Consider the following 19718-nt stretch of genomic DNA (forward strand, 5'->3'; position numbering starts at 1 on the left):
TGTAGTGGTTACCCTGAAGTAAACCCACTCCTTTCTACTACATCTGGGAGAAGGGCAAAAACACATTCCAAGAAAAAATAGGATAAGAAGATAAATGTAAAACAGTTTTCTATCCTTCTATAGTAATGTATAAATAAAATTTGAAAACCCATACAGTTCTGTAACTCTCCTCAAAACTGATTATTAGTCAGACATAATATAGTACAAGGATCAAAGCCATATGATTGTTGTCATTGAGTCCTCCCCTGATATACTGATTGAACAAGAAAAGGAAGGTAAGAAATTAGTATTATATGGACCTCATGGTGTAAATAAATCCATTTCAATGGTTTATTATTTTGTGCTACACTACCTCTAGAAAGACAATTGTGTGGTGAAAATAAGTTTAAAGGCAGCAAAGGATCCACATTGTGGGGGCCCACAGAAGTGGTTCCACTCCACACTGAGCAAAGGTCAAGAGAACTCAAACCTATTTCTGTTTCTTTAAGGATAAGATGGGTTTGACCCAGGGATTGACCACCTACAGGATACTTGGTCTAAAGGGTAGTCACTGTATGTCTTGCCTAAGACATTAAAATGCTTGTCTTAGGAAATAGAGTTGACATGTGAAGTACTAAAGCAAGCAAATGTTCTATTTGGTCTTTATGTCATGTTAAATTACTCTTTTGCTTTCTTCCCTCTTTTTTGGATTGGGGTATATAAGCTTATGAAAAACAAACAAGGGGAAAATTCAGTATTCAATATCCCTGCTGCTATCCTAATGTCTCTGTATTTCTTTCATATTTCTGTTGCTCCTACCTAAGTTTTCTAATCCATGTGCTGCTACCCTGGAATTTGCAAAACCTGTCAGGGCTGAACCCCGACAATTGTCACCCCAAAAGGTGTCACTCCACCTTGTTGCTATGATGCTACACAATATACAAATGCCTCTTTTAATTTAAAAATCAAATAATTATAATTCTTTCATTACCACTCAAGATAAAACTAAGAACTATACAATGCTTTCTCTCCTTTCAGAGTTTTAGACAGATTGGTTAGGTCTTAATTAGGCATTCATAAAGTGGTATACAGAAAATTAACATGCTCTAATAGTTTGTGAAAAGCATTGAATGGTTTTAAATTTTCTAATGGACATTTGTGGGGAAGGTGGGGTGTTGCTTAGCAGTTGTTCTAGTAACTAGTTATCCCAGGTATTGTACAACGTCTCATTGCTGAACTTTTTCAGGTGTAATAATAAGCCCATATTTATGTAGTACATCGTGAGTCATGTCCTACATGGATTGTAGCTTCTCTTTGAAGAAGACTAACAGGACACCATCCACATAATTAATAATATTTAATGAAAAAGAAATAAAAAGATAAGAAGAGGATATAACTGTTCTTAGGTATGCTGGTAAAGAAAATTTATTATAGATATATGAGAGAGCATAGCCTGAGGTAGGGACAGTGACATCTCGAAGAGTCCAGAGAGGTCATGACCAGACTGAGCTGGGCCAGATGTGAAGAGGGGAGAAGGGAAGGGAGAGGGGAGAGAGCGGAATCATGTGAAGCAGCCTGGAGACCAAAAGCATGAAAAAGAATAGGTAATCATAATGGTTGGATTATCCAGGGAAGAACAGCCCAGCATCTTGGGCTGGAGAATTCAAGATAGGGGGCAGGGTATGTTAGCCAGGAGGGTCCCACAGGTGGGGACTGAAGGGTACAGGGAAAACTAGGCAGAAAGATCAACTTTGCAATATGAAATAAGCGCCTTAGCAATTTGTCCAAGGTTTGAACCTCAAATCTAAGCCCACCTAAAGGAAGGCCCCCCTCACAGGCTCTAAATTATTGGTACATAGTATTGACACATAATAGGGGATTTTGTCATGTCTTGGGTTAATACAGTCTATTAATGTCACAACTGAGATCCTTTATGGTAGAATGAAAGAACAGAAAAACCAAAATGTAGATTATTATGAGGATGAATATGTATAGTAAAAAAACCACTTTTTACAAATGCAAAACTATTAAAGGCCACCAATAGCAGTCTTTAGGTAAAGCAGGATGTAAAGTTCCCATTGGCCACATGGTGGCATTAACATTTCACAACTCAATCATCCATCTACCTTTAGCAGAATAGTTTTTAATTAAAAATCCAGGAGAATTCCAGGGAGAAATAGGGAACTCTATGTGCCTGGTTTTTTACTGTTCTCTGACAAATTTGTGAAGAGTCCATATCTTTTCCTTAGAAATAGGCCACCGAGATGTCCAGACAGAGTCACTAGGTTTTTATATAGTTTTTTAATCCTATGAAATACTAAGTCGTACTTATGCCCTCATCTACTTGGGAATATAAACCACATAATCTCTTGCATCTGTTTTCCTAGTGTTTTTCATTTTTGACAACTCAAGCTTTCATTAGAATTTCAATTGTGGAGAATGGGTATCATTAGATGTAGAAATTTAGATTTCTGCATGAGTCTCTTGTAGAAAGCCTCTTTATCAAAATTAATCAGAATATGAATAACACGAGGCTGGAGGATTTCCATTATGTCTTGTAATTTTGTAGCATTCTGTTTCATCTTTTAGAACTCATAGCTCAGAATCTTACTAGAGTTGAATATATCCCCTGTAACAAGCCACCCAGGTAACCATTTTTCCATGCTTATAATAGAAACATCAGTCCCTTAGAACTAATTAATACTGTAATGATTTTTCCCTTTACTTTTAAGTACAATAATGGTTTATCATTGTTCTTTAGTAAGGGCTTAAATCTACATAGTCTTACTTGTACTGAGTCCTTGCTCACAGATCATGTTTCTTTGTGAAGGGCTATATAGACAATAGTAATAACCACAATTTTTCTTCTGCCTTAAATGACCAATTAGAAGGCACGGTATTCAAGACTGTAGTTTCCCCTGTTAAAACTTCATCATTGATTCCTGTATGAACTATGATTAAATTCAAGGATAAACTACTGAAACCCAATAAAATTCCAACTCTTTGAGGCAGTATAAGACCCCAATATTCTGTGTGTAACCTGAAAGGACATTTAAGAGAGGAAACAGCAATATTTAAGGGCGAGGACTACAATACCAGAACTTCCTTGAATGACATCTTGAAATAGAAGACTAGTTTGATTATAATCTGAAGTCTGGTATCAATGTTGTTATTGTTGCCTTAAAAGCCTCTAATTTTGTGGGGCCTTTAGGGGACCTCTAAACATGTTTTCGTACTGTTAGCTGGTATTATTTTTGTTTACAGGCAATGTATTCTCATCCTTACCAAATTTGTTTTAACATTTCTTAACCCAATGTTTTCCTTCCTTGCATATAGGGTAAAGCCTGGAACTCATTGATTCTGAACTTATAATTTAAGGGCAGTTTGACATTGCTTCCTCAAGTGGCCACTTTCCTAACATCTATTTTTGTAATGCAGATTTTTATACCAGATAATTTTGCTCTTTGTTTGTAGATCCCTACATTCTAAAGTAAATTAACTTCGGATAATCCAGAACATTTTCTATCTCTGTTTGAGGCATAATTAATCCTTGGCAGTCTTTATAAACATAATCAAAAGCTAAGTATTTTAATAATAACACTTGAATTTGTTCCCCCTTTGCTTGATTTTCAATAGTATCTTTGAGTTTCTCTATGAAATCAACCATAAGGCTCAGAGGGACTTTGTATATCTACTACATTCTTAGACCTGAAGTGAGATTCCAAATCAGCTAAATCCAGGAAGCCATAGCTACATCCCTAATGTGGGAGAGAGCTGTTGGAAGCATATTATGCAGCTGATAATCTGTTGATTCCAATCTACCACTCCCCATCAGCATTTCATATGTGACATTTAGGATTACCCCAATCCTAGTTCTACAACTTTTTATGGGCTTTACCCGCAAACCACACTTGCCACTGAAGAAGTTTGAAAGGGCTAAGAACAGTTTTAGCAATTATATAAAAATCATACAGCAACCATTGTGTATTATTTTTCCAACCAAAACAATTCATAACTACATGGAGCAGTAGATTCACAGAAAGATCAAGCCTTCTTAAAATCTTTCATTTTATCTATGACTAACCCATGATAAACACTTTGATTTTGTAGAAATTTTACTGGAAACACAAAGCTCAGCTCATGAGGCCAGGAGACCAGGGAGGAATTGGTAAATTAATTCCTTTTTCCTGCCATGCCCTACCATGTCTAGGTTGTAAGCTTAGCTTTTTTATAGGCTCTCCAAAATCCTCGTCAAAATTAGAAAGAATGCAAGATTAGGTTGATTATCTGATTACTTACCCACACTTCAGAAGTGCCTTTAGGCAATACAGCAAACATTTTTAAAGGAGATCCAAAAATTGAGCTGAGGAAGCCATCACCTGAATAGTTGACACTGGTGATGTAATTACTTGATTTTACCTACACTGGGAAATTACCTTCCTTTACTAATTGTAAGATGTTATTATCCAGTTTATATTCATGCAAGGAATTAGTTATTTCTTCCCCATGCATAATAACCACCTTATCTTTCTTTAGTATTTCAATTCATAATAGTTCAAATCAATGCCTAAATCACAACAAATTGAATGAGAATCTCTTCCCCTTATTTATATGCCTCTCCAATATTCTGTCAGATATTTCTTCATCTAAAGCACCTTCACTTGGAAACTTGGGGTTATGATCATAAGGAATAGTGAACTCTATTCAGAGAATCAGACAATGTATATATATTCTGAGGGTTTAGAAAGGTCATACGAGTAAAGATCACATGAGTTGAAGTTGTATACGATCAGTAGAATAAGCCATGTGTCACAAAAATGTTTTGCCATAGAGTCTTACTTAGATATTCATTGCTCTGAAGAGACATGTAATGAAAAAATACACTTACATGTTGTACCTCATTTAACCATTATCATCATAAAGGGAAGAATGGGACCATCAGGCAAACATGGTGTTCAGGCTGAGCTTGCTACATCTTTCAAGAAACTGGAAGTGCCAGGTTTGAATTTAACAAACATAAGCCTGAGGAAAAGCCTCCCTCACAGGCTCTAAAACCTTTCCTGCATAGAATAGACACATAATAGGGAACTATGTCATGTCTTGAAAGTAATAAAGTACAGGTATCAGAGCTGAGGTCCTTTATGATTGAAAGAAGAGAAAAGCCAAACTGTACCTTATTATCAGGATGACTATGTAGAGTATAAAAGCAATCTTTTAAATGCAAAACAAAGGCCAGTCTTTAATAATAACTGTCTCTGGGTAAACCAGATGTAAAGCTACCATTGGCCACATGGTGGCATTAACATTTCATAAGTCATTCAATCATCTTCATTTGCCAGATTGATTTTAAATTATAAAACCAGGAGAGTTACAGGGAGAAAAAGAGGTCTCTATGTGCCTATTCTCCAGACTTCTCTGACAACTTTGTGAAGAGCCCATATATTTTCTTTAGAAACAGACCAGACAGGGTCACTAGATTTTATATAATTTTGACTCTTATGAAAAACACAAGTCATGTTTATAATCTTGTCCTCATGGGAATATAGGTTCCATAATCCCTTGTAACTCTTCCTAGTTCTTTCATTTTCAATAATTCAATATTTTCATTAGTATTTCTGATTCTGAGGTCGACTGAAAGTCGCACTGAGATAACCTTGAGACAAAGAGACCCCAAAGCACACCCCACAGTGACATACTTCCTCCAGAAAGGCCACACCTCCTGATATTGCCACTCCCTCAGGGGGCCATTTTCTATCAAACCACAACATAAATACACAAAGGACAGTTTAAACTTTATCTGGATAATAAAAGCAAGCAGTAGCGGTTAACCTGAAATAGATCCACTCATGTCTGCTATACCTGGAAGGAGAGAGAAATACACTTACCAAAAACAATCTAACATTTTGAAGAAATTGAAGTCACAAGACTCTTTCTTATTTTCTTAGAGTGCTCTCTCAAGCATTCAGGATTCTGCTCATGTGACTCCATTCCTGGATCTTGTTCTGAAACTACACTATGTAAAATTAATCCCTGGATGGACCAGATGACTCCATATTCTAATTGGTCATCACAATGGCATTTTTTTAAAGAGCTTCAGACCAGAGAGAATTATGAATCAGAAATATTTGTCATGAATAAATAATAAAAGATAGAAACTTGAAATTCAATGAAAATAACAATAGGTAAATAAAATAACCACCCTAAAGCATTTAAAATATAACAGTGTTTAAAGTAGACTATTAGAACTGTCAAAATATGTTCATATAAAATATTAGTTATTAATAATGTGTGACTCTTCTCTGTGAATGAATTTTATCACCGTGGGAGTGTATTAAATATTTTAATGCGTCATTCGCTATCTCATTTGTCTAAATATCTCTGCTTAGAAAAATGATTATTATGTTCAACCTGACTGAATGTAAAAATAAGCACAGACTCTACTGGCACAATCTTCTTCTCAGTCTCTCTAGAGTTTGCAATATTTACCCTTTCTGATATCTTAATTCCTCCTATGGGAGTTATTTACCTATGTTATAATTAAACATAAATATATCTATTTTTACTATTTCTGTTTTTAAAATTATAATACAACAGCATTATATCTCCCTTTTCATTATTCCTCCAAACTTTCTCATATCCATTCTCTTTGCTCTCTTTCAAATTCATAGCATCATTTTTATCAATGCTATTACACACATATAAGCATATGTATATATATTTATATTCCTAAATATAACTTATTCAGTCTGTATTTTGTATAATGCTAAATTTTGCTCCAGAAATAAAAATTATTTATTCTTTAACAGGTTCTATGGAGATTTGAGGGCAAAACACCAGACACCTTACGACCCAATACCAGAGTTTACAAATGTCTCCCCCAGAATGACCTTCTAGGTAAGACTCTTGGAACAAAATTATCATAGTTGATTTCAAAATCCTTTATATCATACTTAATGAATGGATTATTTATTAAAACAACAAGTTCTGGTATGCAGTTGGTCTTTTTTAATATCCATTTTTTTTCTTAGCTTCCATGCACCCCATGTGTTCAATTGGAAATCAGAATTTTATAGTTCAACTCTCAAGTTAAAAGCAATTCTGCAAAATATTTCTCTGTAAAATTTAGTTTTGTCTTGCTCTGAGACAAGAAAAACTTCACCGAGGTTATGAGTTTAAGAATCTTCACATGAGTTTTTTTTTTGGGGGGGGGAATGAGGAGGGAGGGGAAACAGAAGTTGTGACGTAAACTAAACTAATACATTTAATTAATAAAAAAGAATCTTCATGTAGAAAATCTCCTTTCAGTTCTTGATAGTGCACATTCCTCATTTCATGTCTATGACTGCTAATTAATGTCAACCTGAATTCATTTTATTCTAGGTCATCCAAAAACCAAAGCCTTTGTAACTCATGGTGGAGTCAATGGGATCTATGAGGCAATCCATTTTGGAATCTCTATGATTGGCATTCACTTGTTCACAGAGCAGTATGATAACATTGCATACATGGTAGCCAACGGAGCAGCTGTTTCTTTAGATTTTAGAACAATGACAAGAACAGATTTGCTCAGTGCACTGAAGACCATCAAAGATAATCCTTTGTGAGTATAACCTTAATATATATATATATATATATATGTTTATAATTAATCATTATTCTTACTGAAGGCCAAAGGTGCAAGAATTGTCCTAAGGCAAAAATATGAAGGGACAGAGACAAATTAGGGAAAAATTCAGTGTCATAGGTTTTTCCCTCATTTTGTTATTACTTTTTATTTTCATGTTGTGCCATATATATCTTTCCTGTGTAAATCATACTGATCCTAAATGTGCAATCCTTTTACTTCATCCTCTACACTGCTTGTCCAGCAGGCATATGGCACCAGCTCTGGACAATTATTATTTTCAATTCCTTTAGTAAAGTAATTGGTCAGAGTTTAAAGGAAAGTATAAAACTTAAATAGCCAGTAAGTTAAGTGAAATGAAATGTTGGAGGGGAGAGCCAGTTGTTTGTTTTTTTGCTGCCCAGACCTGAAATAATCACAGAAACACTATATTAATTAAATCACTGTTTGGTCCATTATCTTTAGCTTCTTATTGTCTAACTCTTACATCTTAATTTAACTCATTTCTATTAATCTGTATATCACCATATGACAGTGACTTACAGGGAGAGTTTCAACACATCTGTCACCAGCATAAGCTCCATGGCATCTGTCTGACTCTGACTTCCTCCTCCCATGCTATAGGCCAAGCCAGTTCTTTATTTTTTAACCAATAAAAGCAACACACAGACAGAAGGACTCTCACACCATTTTCCCTTTTCTGTTTAAACAACAAGGAAGGCTTTAACATAGTAAATTACATTTAATAAAACAGTTATCAAGCAGGAATTATAGTTACAATATTTTTATCTTTTATAAAACTATAAGTATATAGTTTTTATAAAACTATAAGTATAAATTCTTCAACTCCATCAAAGACTCCAGAAGGATATGACATTGTCTAAGTAAACAGGAGATATAATGTAAGCAATTTCTAAAACTGTAGAATTGAAGGGACATCTCACTGCATGGATACAAGGTTCTTCTGTATTGTTGGGGCATCTTCAGCCTACAGGCCCATAGTACCCAGCAGACTTTTTCATGAAGCAGGAAATTTTAAAGGTACTTCTGCCTATATTGTCAATTTGCCAGTAACATTCTTCTGTGTCCTGCAGAATGTCTAGCAGACTCTTTCACGTAGCAGGAACCCCAAAGAACTATTTCACCTTTAGGCAAGTTCAGCAATCATTTCTCTGCAGGTCCTGCATGTCCATTTATCTGGCTACACAAGAGCAGTTTCTTGTCCAAATGACTAACAAACTTCATAAGGAGCCTCTTTGATGCCCATCTTCTTCTAGAAGTAGCTTATCCTGCCAGGTGGAGATGTGTCTCATTGTCATGAAAAGTCCTATTTTCTTAAAATATTTAAATGCCATATTTTGCAGGTCTCTGAAAGATTTGAAGAATACCTAAATGAAATATGTCTCTATAGATCTAGAAAAACTAACACGACTACAAGCTTGACTATTATAGATGGCTATCTATTAACCTATATTTCTTAATTATACATTATATTTTTAAATGAACTACACAATCATGATACCTTAATCAAGAGCAGAAAAATACATCTAAGATTGACCTTAGATTTGTATCAATAAACCTAGGTCCATACAAATGCAAATCTCTATAATGTATCCCCCTTTAAATTTAAAGAGACATTTATGAATAATATTTAACAATATGGGTGTAGTTTTTCTCCAAACTGCTTCCTGCTGTTTATTGGAAAAAAGTAATCTTTTGATGGGTGTTCAAGGTAACCTTCCAGGGGAATTGGTTCATCAACCAGTCTGGAAGCAATCCACAGGTTCTCAACCTCTGTGGAAACAAGAGAAGAACCTTTTTTCCAAAGTAACATATCCTTAGACTCAAATTTGGAAGTCATGACACCTTTATAATATACACGCTGGTTTAGCTTAGCAGTCCATACAATGAAATGTCTCCTTGTACTTAACTCCTCCACAGTCAAAAAATTCAAAGAAAACAAATAGTATATATAACCCAGACTCTGCGAATTTTCCATTATCTTTATGTGGCTTATTTTTCTTTGGTATTCTGTGACTGTCTGTACTCTATCTATTTAAAAACTTTGATTTTTATATGATTTACTTATTTTACAACTCTCTATACTGTTTTTTCTCTCTCTCCCCCAAGGCTATGTACACTTATCCAACTCTGTCTCACTTAGAGGTCTTTTATTTCTGAATCTGTCCTCTTATGTATCTGTAATTCTTTATTGTCCAGGAGTGTTTCTTAAAACTTAATCTGTGCCATTACTATGGTATACATGGTACTATCTGCTTTCTTGGCACAGTCCAGCATGGCAGAGCTGTTTGCTGCCTCTGAGAGCCATGCCCGAAAACCCCATTCTCAGGTACAGAGTCAGTCCATGCCACCATTAAGTAAACTGCAGCCATCTGTTTACAGACCCCCATCCAAATACTTCATCTTCTGAAAGAGTCAGAGGTGATACTGGCAGCAAGGCCTGAAGGCTGAATTTTCAAAGTGGTTACAACTGAATCAGAAAAACTTCTCTTAAGGGAGCTGTAGCACATTGCCAGCAAACAGCATGAAGCTGTGTTAAGCTCTGCATGTTTTGTGTCTAGAATTCCTTTTCAAGTTTTCTCAGCTTTTACTTGGATACTAGTCTAAAACTTTGACAATAATTTGTTGGATGGTAGAGCCACTTGATGGTTCCTGGCTGTCCGTACCCAAAACACTCAAACCAAAACTGTATTAATTAAATCACTGCTTGGCCCATTTGCTCTAAGTTCTTATTGGTTAATTCTTACATATTAATTAAACCCATATCTATTAATCTTTATATCACCATACGGCAGTGGATTACAGGCAAAGTTTCAGCATATCTGCCTTCAGTGGCAGCTCCATGGCATCACTCTGACTCTCCCTTCCTTCTCCCATCATACAACCTAGCTTTCCCCACCTAATTATGTTCTTTCCTGCCATAGGCTCAATAGATTTATTTATTAACCAATAAAAACAACACATAGACAGAAGGACTTCCCAAACCATTTTCACATTTCCCTAGCTAGACATGACAGGAACTTTGCAGGTAAGCCACTGCCATGGGTGATATACAGATTATTAGAAAAAGGTTAAATTAATAGGTAAGTGTTATCCAATAAGAAGCTAGAGCTAATGGGACAAGTAGTGATTTAATTAATACAGTTTTTGTGTGATTATTTCAGGTCTAAACTTGCTGGGTGGTCAGGCCCTCCTTGCTGGGTAGTCAAGGCCCTCCTTGCAACAATGAAATGTTAGAAGTGATACCAGATATTGTATACCTAAAAACCATAAGAAAATATTACACCAGAGAAATTGAATGTTATAAAAGAGATAGGTAACAATTATGAATGTTGTAACTTTCTACATCAAAATAGCATAGATATTAACATAAAAGTAAGTGTATGGTTAGATATTTAAGTATGCAAGCTGTTTTAGGATAAATTTAAATAAAGAAAATCTACTACTGCGAAGCAAATTAACATGTTGATAATTATTTTTCTTTGATTAAAAAACTCCATTTACACAAAAAGATCTTGTTTAGGGACCTATGTTGTTGACAATGACTATAGATGTCATACTTATTCAAATTTTGTTAAGGAACTATGTTGTTAAAAACAACTATTGGTGTCATCATTATTCAGATCTTGTTTAAGTACCCATGTTGTTGAGATTTCATGAATGTAGTTTACCAAAGAAACAACTTTAGAGCAGTTCCCTTTGGCTTTTAAAATCTTTCAATCCTCTCTACTGTTTTATACCACAAAAGCTAGTTTTCAGATAAAGGGATGTCTAGCTGAGGGGTCTCTGAGCTCTGCTTCTGAATTGAATGTTCATTCAGCAATAGAAACTTACTTTTCACCTTTGGAGAATAAGCAACATCAAAGGTTCAATGTTTAGGGAGTTTCTTTGACAGACCTGGCCAACCTCTTAAAAAATTAGGCTTGAAAGATGGCTCTGTGGATAAGCAAAAGTCTACTCTAGCAGAGGACCAGAGTTCTGTTCTCAATACTTACATCAGTTGGTTACACACATCTGTAACTCTAACTCCAGCAGATCTCATAACATACTTACACAAACATATATACACACAGTTTACACACTTTACACAATACTCTCTCACACACATATTTAAAAGTAATATCAAAACTTTACTGTGATTATACTTTACAATAAGAATAATCAAAGTAATAATAAATTCAGTGCATTAAAAAAGAAAAAAATTATTCTTTCTTTTAATTTTATCAAATATTTGATAACCTTAATTAGAAAAACATAAAACCAATGAGAAAGCAACTATTAGAGCTAATTAATAAAAATCAAGAACATTTGCAATTAAAACCACTAATTATTGATAGCTGTACCATAAAAATGTCATTTCAATCTTTGTCAGCTTTACACAGATATGCTCCAAAATGAGGACTTGAGAGTGATTTGCCTTGTAATTATAAATCCTGACACTAGTACAAATTTTGCACACAAAATTTACTGATAATTGCTTATGGGTAGCTTTATATGCTCAAATAATATCTCATTCTGATTTATTTAGTATTTAAGACTTAGCAGTCTTAAACTCTACTTTAAAAATACTTGATCTTTATTAGTTTTGTTACATTCTTAATCTTGCGTGCTCGAGGAACTCAGACATGCCTCTGAAGATCTTCCTAGTCATGAACATGAAACAAAATATATTTTCCTTCTATAGTGTGATTGTCTTTAATGTTTACATAAAAATTTGCACATGTGTATTCATCATTTCTCCTGTAAGTTGATGTCTGTTTTCCTTCTTTCAACTATAAAGAGAATGCTATGTGGTTGTCAACCATTCACCATGGCCAGTCCATGAAACCCCTGGACAGAGCCATCTTCTGGATTGAGTTTATCATGTGCCACAAAGGGGCTAAGCACCTGAGGCCACTTGCACACAACCTCACCTGGTACCAGTACCACTCTCTGGATGTGATTGGATTCCTACTGACCTCTGTGGCAGCCATAGCTTTCATTTCCATAAAATACTTCTTATTCTTTTACCAGGAGGCAGGGAGGCCGGGCCGCTGGGCAGTTGGCGGTGCAGACCGCACTGGGGCGTCCAGGGGACTCCCCATTCCCCGGGCAGAGAGGTAGGTGCTCGAGTCTGTTCCTCTCCGGCTGAGGTGCGTGCTCGGGCGCCTGGAGTATTTCCCACGCACGGGGCTGCGCATCCTGGTGGTTTTCTAGAAGATGACCATAGACGACCTCCTGGATTTTCCGTTGGAAGGAAGTTTGCTGATCAGAAGATACCCGTTTTTATTCGCAGGCTCAGACACACCAGTTATCTTTTCCATTTCCGCAACAAAAACCAAATAAAAATAAAAAATTTAAAAATTCAAACAAAGGAGAGGCCTGGGACAAGACAGGCCAGATGTCACTATGATGTGCAAATATGTGGTGGAAAGATGAGACAGAAAGGGAAGTGGGAGCAGTTTGTTCTCTGTGAAGAGAGGTAGAACTGTAGCCGTGAAGGCAGCAAGGAATAGCCTGATTGTTGTGCCCAGATCACGACCCCCAGAGAGAGACCTCTAGAGAGGCCCAGACTGTAATAAGCAAGGTTTAATCAGCATAATACAATCATGTTTGGAACTCATCTCCATCCCCGTTACAACAAGGTAGAGAGGAGTTGTATCTCTTCTATGGGGTAAGCTTTTAAAGGCATAACTACAAGAGAATCTTTGAAGATGCTTTGGCATGGCTACAAGGACTTTTGCTCCCTCACATTCTATTAAGTTAGCTTTTTCTCTTGTTTTTGGAGAGGCCACTGTTCTTGAGTTAGGCCATCTTTATCAGCCTGTACCAGGTGGCTGGCTGGGTTGAACTAAGTGACCTTGTGCTCAGAATATCCTGGGTGGGAGAGGGGAAGGCCTCTATCTTCCTGGGGAAACATTCTGCTAGAAAATTTCTTCTTGCCCCTCTGAGAATAAGGGGTGAGGGTCCCACACTGATGAGAGAGGCCTAAACTGCCATCAGAGGCCATAGTGTTATCTGGACCTGTGCTGCTGTAGAGGACCATGGCTGAGTTCATGGCCCTTCTGTAGCAGGGGTCTGTATCAATGTCCATGGCAATGTGGGCCTCCTTGGTCTTGGCTCCCGTTTGAGGCCATGATGCTCTCTGAGTACGGTGCTGAGCTGGTCCAGCCCCTCACGAGCCACCACACAGTAGCACCAGCAGTGATACAAGTGCAGAAATGATGGCCCTGTCCTTTGCCTGGGCAGTGTGGGAGAGCTGGCACCACTGGTATGGGCATGGGAGAGCTAGATCCACCGATTGCTGCCCACAGAACTAGGGTGAACTCACCCTGCAACATGACTGCACGGCTAGGAAGAGCTGGCCCTGCCTGAACGAAGGTGAAGGAGCTGACCTCATGACATAGTGTGGTAAAGTTGGTCCAGCCCCCTCATCTGGGCAGTGCCAGAGAGTTGACTCTGTGGCATGGGTGTGAAAGAGCTAGCCCTCATGGTGTGGGTATAAGAAAGACTGCCTTACCCCTTGCCTGGGCATCAAGGGAGAGCTAGCCTTGGTGAGCAACTGAGCTTCCACACAGGCCCAGATCCCCAGCTTGAGCTGGCCCACACAGCACATAGCACATCAATGAGCTGCTGGAGTTAAGGGAAGAGCAGGTCCTGAAGAACCAAAGTTGCAGGATCTCCATGATACAGGGCAGCAACAGGATAGCTTAGAGGAGTCTCAGGGAGGTTCAGCATCAATTGTGTAGCAGAACCCAGAGGCCTTGAACCAGTCCAATGACTCGCTGCAGTGAACATTCACAAGTAAAGCTATTTGCTTAAAGAGTACACCGTGTGACACACCGTGAGACACTGTAGCTTCCCCCATGTGATTTTTTTTTTGTAATTTTTATTTTCTGTTGTCTTTTGGGGAGGGAAGTTACAAGGGTGGAAGGCGGATCTGAAAGACTTGAGAAATGAGTGGGGCTGTTGTGTATCATATGAAATTCAAAGAATCAATATAAATTGTGGGAAAAATTTAAACAAGAAAATAACCCTTATTTTTTTATGAAATAATAGTATGACAAAAATTTAAACAAATATGGATCTTATCCTCAAACTCCTTCTCATATTCAGCTGGGTGTTGTGTAATTACTGTGTTTGAGGGGGTTAGTTCAACTATTAATTCAAAAAACAATAACTGACAAATCTCATACATCTTATCATAATATCCTACTGATGATTGCCTCAGAATAGGAAAGATAAGGTTAAGAAGACTTGAAGAAAAAATGATATTGTTTTGTAAACTATGGAAAATATGTAAATGTATTTTTTTCTTTTTGTTTTCTTTTATTTTGCTTTATCTGTTGATTTTAATTTAATTTTTTGTTTGATTTTATTCTTTTCATTTATTTTCCGCACAAACCACAGTTTCCCCTCCCTCTATTAACCTCCTTTCTACCTTCCATCTGTACCTCCTCTATTAAAAGAAGCAGGTTCTCCATGGGAGTCAGCATAGCATGGTCTATCAAGTGTAGAGAGGACCAGGATACTTCCCCTCCATCAAAGCTGGGCAAGGCATCCCAACATGGGGAACAGGTTCCAAGGAGCCAACTCATACATCAGGGATAAGTCCTGGTCCTACTTCTAGGGACCCCGCAAACAGAACAAGATTTACAACTGTCACCCACATGCAGAGGGCCTAGGTTAGTCTCATGCAGACTCCATACCTGTTGGTCCAGAGTCATGAGCTCCCACTAGCTCAGGTCTGCTGTTATGTGGGTTCTCCATCATAATCTTGATCCTGCTGTTTCCTATGAAAATGTTGAATGAGACAAAGAAAGTTCTATATTTTATTAATTTGGAAATACACACCCTAATAATTAATAAAAAATGTTTCTCTAGTTAGCATTTTTTTTCAAAGATTTTGGTTAAGGTTAAGTTTGAATGTTGCTCTCTAAATTGTGCTTTGCTCATCAGGTGTACCGTTTTTAATTAGGTAAACAATTAGAATGAGATGTAGAGAGCATGGCCAGTGGGCTGTGAGGATCTCAGCAATTAGGATGTCCACATAAGATTTGTCTTTTGAACATACTCGGTTTATTCACAGCAAACATTTCTTATAATATCTTGTTAAAGTTTAACAGACACCTCACCAAGCAGGGAACAGTTGCCAGTCAGAAAATGCTGCTGCGGGGTTCCGTTGGGGAATCTCCTCCCATGAGGATACAGAGATTGATGACCTCAGGAATGGTGGTCATAGGGCTTCCTTGAGAGAAGGGACTGTAGATGGACATACACATCTACTACTCAGAGGCTTTGTGTGTTAGGGAAAACCTTGTTAGCCAGTTATCTTTAAGAGTCGGAGCCTAGTCAAGGCATGGTTTTCTAGGACCCGGGGGAAAAACCTGTGCACCACACAGGTGCTATCTTTCTGTGCCATTTCCCATGGGACACTGCTATGCTTGGATTTCTCCTTTCCTGTTTTGTGAGTTTTCCCTTACAACAAATAAAATATAATTGTTTTATTCTTAGCTAGGCTGGTTATTTCAACATTTGTGAACTAAGATACTGATAACAAGCTTTCAACGACTTCTTGGCTTATGAAAGGCCAGTGGACAGATAAGATGAACCAACTGGCTGCCTTAGCAGATAATATCCCTCAGGTTAGTCTGTTAACTATGAGTCTAACAACACATTTGCTACTCAACTATTTCCCTAGGGACATGTGTAAAAGGAGGCTCTTGCCTATGAAGAAGGAAGCTTAAAAGAAATCCCATACAAACTCAGAATTAAGATAATAGAGGGTTATTTATTTAAAGGGTAGACTCACAGATCACAATCCTCTGCTAGAACATGGAACAGCAACCAATCCTGCCGCCAGAAAGAGGCCAGAAAAAAGCTTTTCATTGGCATAAATAGTATAAGAGGCCACACCCAAGTGGGTGGGTAACAGAAAGGCTACTGGAGGTAGGAATTCCTACAGTACCTCCCCTTTTTGTTTAAATAAGAGAGTTCTAATACATAGCCTAATACAAAATTATATACAATAAGAACAAATATATCAAGCAAGAAACATGTGATAAATATTTCTATCATTATTCTACCCTAATGATTTAAGTCTTGTATAATAAATAACTTGGCCATGTCATGAGAAAAAGGTAACAGCATTTCAACCCCATCGAAGATCTGAGAAGGGAAATAATATTACTTGAGAAAGCAGGAAGTGTAATCAAACAACTTCCAAAATGTGCAACAAATGACAGTGACAACTGGCCACCTGGGCCCCAAAGTCTCATTTTCAATGTTGGAGCAACCAACTTTGGCTAAGGACTAGAGTATCTGACAGACTATTTTCAAAGGCAGGAAATTTTTCAAAACTGTCTTACTCTGAGAGTCTTGGCAAGAGGTGACAGTCTTTTTTTCTTGTATCCTACTTGTCCTGTCCGTACATTATGCATTTTTTCAGTGGTTGATGAATGGGCAATTCCTAGGCCAAAGGCTAGTTTTGCCAAGAAGCAAACAATTTCCAAGTGGAGTGTCTTTGGTGCTCAATATTCTCTCAGGAATAGATAAATGATGCCAGGAACAATCATGTCTCACTTCAACAGAATCCTAAGTTATTTAAATGCCATATACTTCAGCTCTTTGAAGTGGCTGAAGATTGCCTATCTATGCAGAATAGAATCTATGCATCTAAAGAACCTGATTAGTCTAACTGTAAGTATGATAAGCTTAGATGAATATTGATCTATAATTCTTAATATCTATGTATCAAAAAGACTAAGATCTCAAATTACAATATTATACAATAAACAACTGTACAAAAAATGAGGACAATGACCTCAAAATGTAAACAATGTATAACTCTCTTGATCAGAGGTAGAAATGTACATTACAATATGATAAATATATCCTAAAATTGTTCCAATATACAAAAATATTTCAAGCAAAGGTAGAAGCATGCATGCATACAATATGACAAAATAAATTTGCCTAGGTATACAAATATTGTGGACAAAAATAGGAACATATTCAATATAATTTAAGTTTGTATTAATATACAAGAATTTATACCAATGTAAAATGCCTATAAATAATAGCTCACAAGTATTCACTCTATTACTCAATATTATTATAAGTGTTAGCTCACACTAATCTATTATCCCATCCAATTTCCCCTTTTTTTCTAGAGATCCCTGAACCTACATAATTCTTCCCTACCCCCAACACTATACCAATTATAGTCAACCCCTAAATGATTGACTCATTAGTTTATCCTAACTCTGAGGACAAACTTTGTTGGGAGAGAAGATGTAGTCTTCTAAAATTACTTCCAGCTGTCATGGTGGTGATGTTCTTTCTATGGGATCCTGTGAAAGTAAAATGATCGTTAAGTTCTAAGATTACTGTCTGGTAATAGTCTCTTAATATTCGGTAGTGTTTTTCTGAGGTTCCTATTTGAAGTTCTGGCAATAACATTGTAAAAAAAAAGTTTACCATTTTAGCTAACCAAATTGAAACCATCTTGAGCAGCTGGTACCCAAAACAGGTCTTAAAGTAGTGCTATCAGCATCATGACTTCATATCAACCAGGTGGAGTTGTTGTTGTGGGGTTCCATCTTCTTCCTGGAAACTTTGAAGATTACTGAAAAAAAATTTATTGTTCATTGTGGAAAACTTAAACATTATTTATATAGCAATATACAGAATATATATATATACATAAATATATATTCAATGAAAGAGACAATACAGACAAAAATATGTATAAAGAAAACTAATTTTTTTAATAAATTCTTTCTTCTTTCTTTCCCATACCATATGGCTCTTGACATGAAACAGAAACTCTGAATTTTTCTTTTTATAGCATGCATGGATTTAGAGAAAAACAGAGCTGTTGTCCAACTCCAAAGCCAGGTCTATATATCCATAAATATATATACATATATGTATATATTTAATTGTGTATGTTTTGATCACCTGTCCTTACAAGTTATATTCCTTTTCTTGATGATTCTTATTGGATAGTTATTTTTCCTTCTGTCAGAATCCAAGCATTCACGGTCTCTTGAATTTTTGAAGATGTGTATTTTCCTGTAAAGACAGGAGCAGAACTCTGCCCCAATCCTTATGAGGTTTTATCATTACCTCTATGATTGCCACCCTTATGGATGAGCTGTCATTTCTCTTTCTCAAGAAGTTTCTTTCTTTCAAGTCAAATCTTTATTAATTTTGATGGTATCCATAGCTTTTCTTCTGCTGTGGAAACAACGTAGCACATCTTTCCCAATGTAGCACATCTCCTGACTTCCATTGTGAGGTCAACACATGCTTGAAATACACCAGCTTATTTAATTCAGGTGACTTTTCTTTTATCTAATATCTCTCTTCTTCTCTTGTTCCTTTCTCCTTAGAATTAATAAAATTCAAGGTCAATAAAGCATTATCTAATGTAGTATGACAGGACCGGCTTGTTGGGGTATCTGTCCCTCCCAGTACCCCACAACCGGCAAGCAACAAAGAAAAATCACACACAGGACTCCATAAGATTATAAACTGATTGGCCCATTAGCTCAGGTTTCTTGTTAACTCTTATAGCTTATATTAACCCATTATTCTCATCTATGTTAGCCATATGGCTTGGTACCTTTTCCAGCTGGGCAGGTTACATGTTGCCTCTTCGGTGGTCTGCGCAGCAGTGAAGGAAGCTTCCTGCTTCCTAGAATATTCCTACATTCATCGCCCCGCCTCTACTTCCTGTCTAGTTGACCTGCTTATACTTCCTGCCTGGCCAATCAGCGTTTTATTGAAATACATGATTGACAGAATACAGACAATTCTCCCACACCAATCTAATCTATTTCTGGGGGTATTTTCCATCCCTTTCTGTTTGTTTAACATATTTTTCGTAGTTTGATTTGACCTTTCTACAACCACTTGACCTGTAGGATTGTGTGGTATAACTGTAATATGGTTTATATCATAAAAGGCAAAAACTGTTTTATTTTATTAGAGACATATGCTGGATCATTATCTGTCTTTACTTGTTCAGGTATACCCATGATGATCATAACTTCCAATAATTGTCTTATTACTAAATCAGTCTTTTCTGAGCTTAAAGCAGTCCCTGTTC

General features: G+C 36.7%; 1 pseudogene across 1 annotated transcript in view; it reads left to right on the plus strand.

Moving 5' to 3' along the window:
* The window catches only part of LOC125397682 (UDP-glucuronosyltransferase 2B17-like), a 31321-nt pseudogene extending 15211 nt beyond the window's left edge, over nucleotides 1-16110 (plus strand). Inside the window, exons 4-6 of the transcript XR_015738545.1 lie at nucleotides 6786-6873; nucleotides 7360-7579; nucleotides 12638-16110. The product of XR_015738545.1 is annotated as a UDP-glucuronosyltransferase 2B17-like (transcript). The remainder of the gene's footprint in view (nucleotides 1-6785; nucleotides 6874-7359; nucleotides 7580-12637) is intronic.
* Nucleotides 16111-19718: the final 3608 nt, after the last annotated feature.

Source organism: Myodes glareolus, chromosome 8 (assembly GCF_982192425.1).
Source record: "Myodes glareolus chromosome 8, mMyoGla1.1, whole genome shotgun sequence".
Classification (NCBI taxonomy): Eukaryota; Metazoa; Chordata; class Mammalia; order Rodentia; family Cricetidae; genus Myodes; species Myodes glareolus.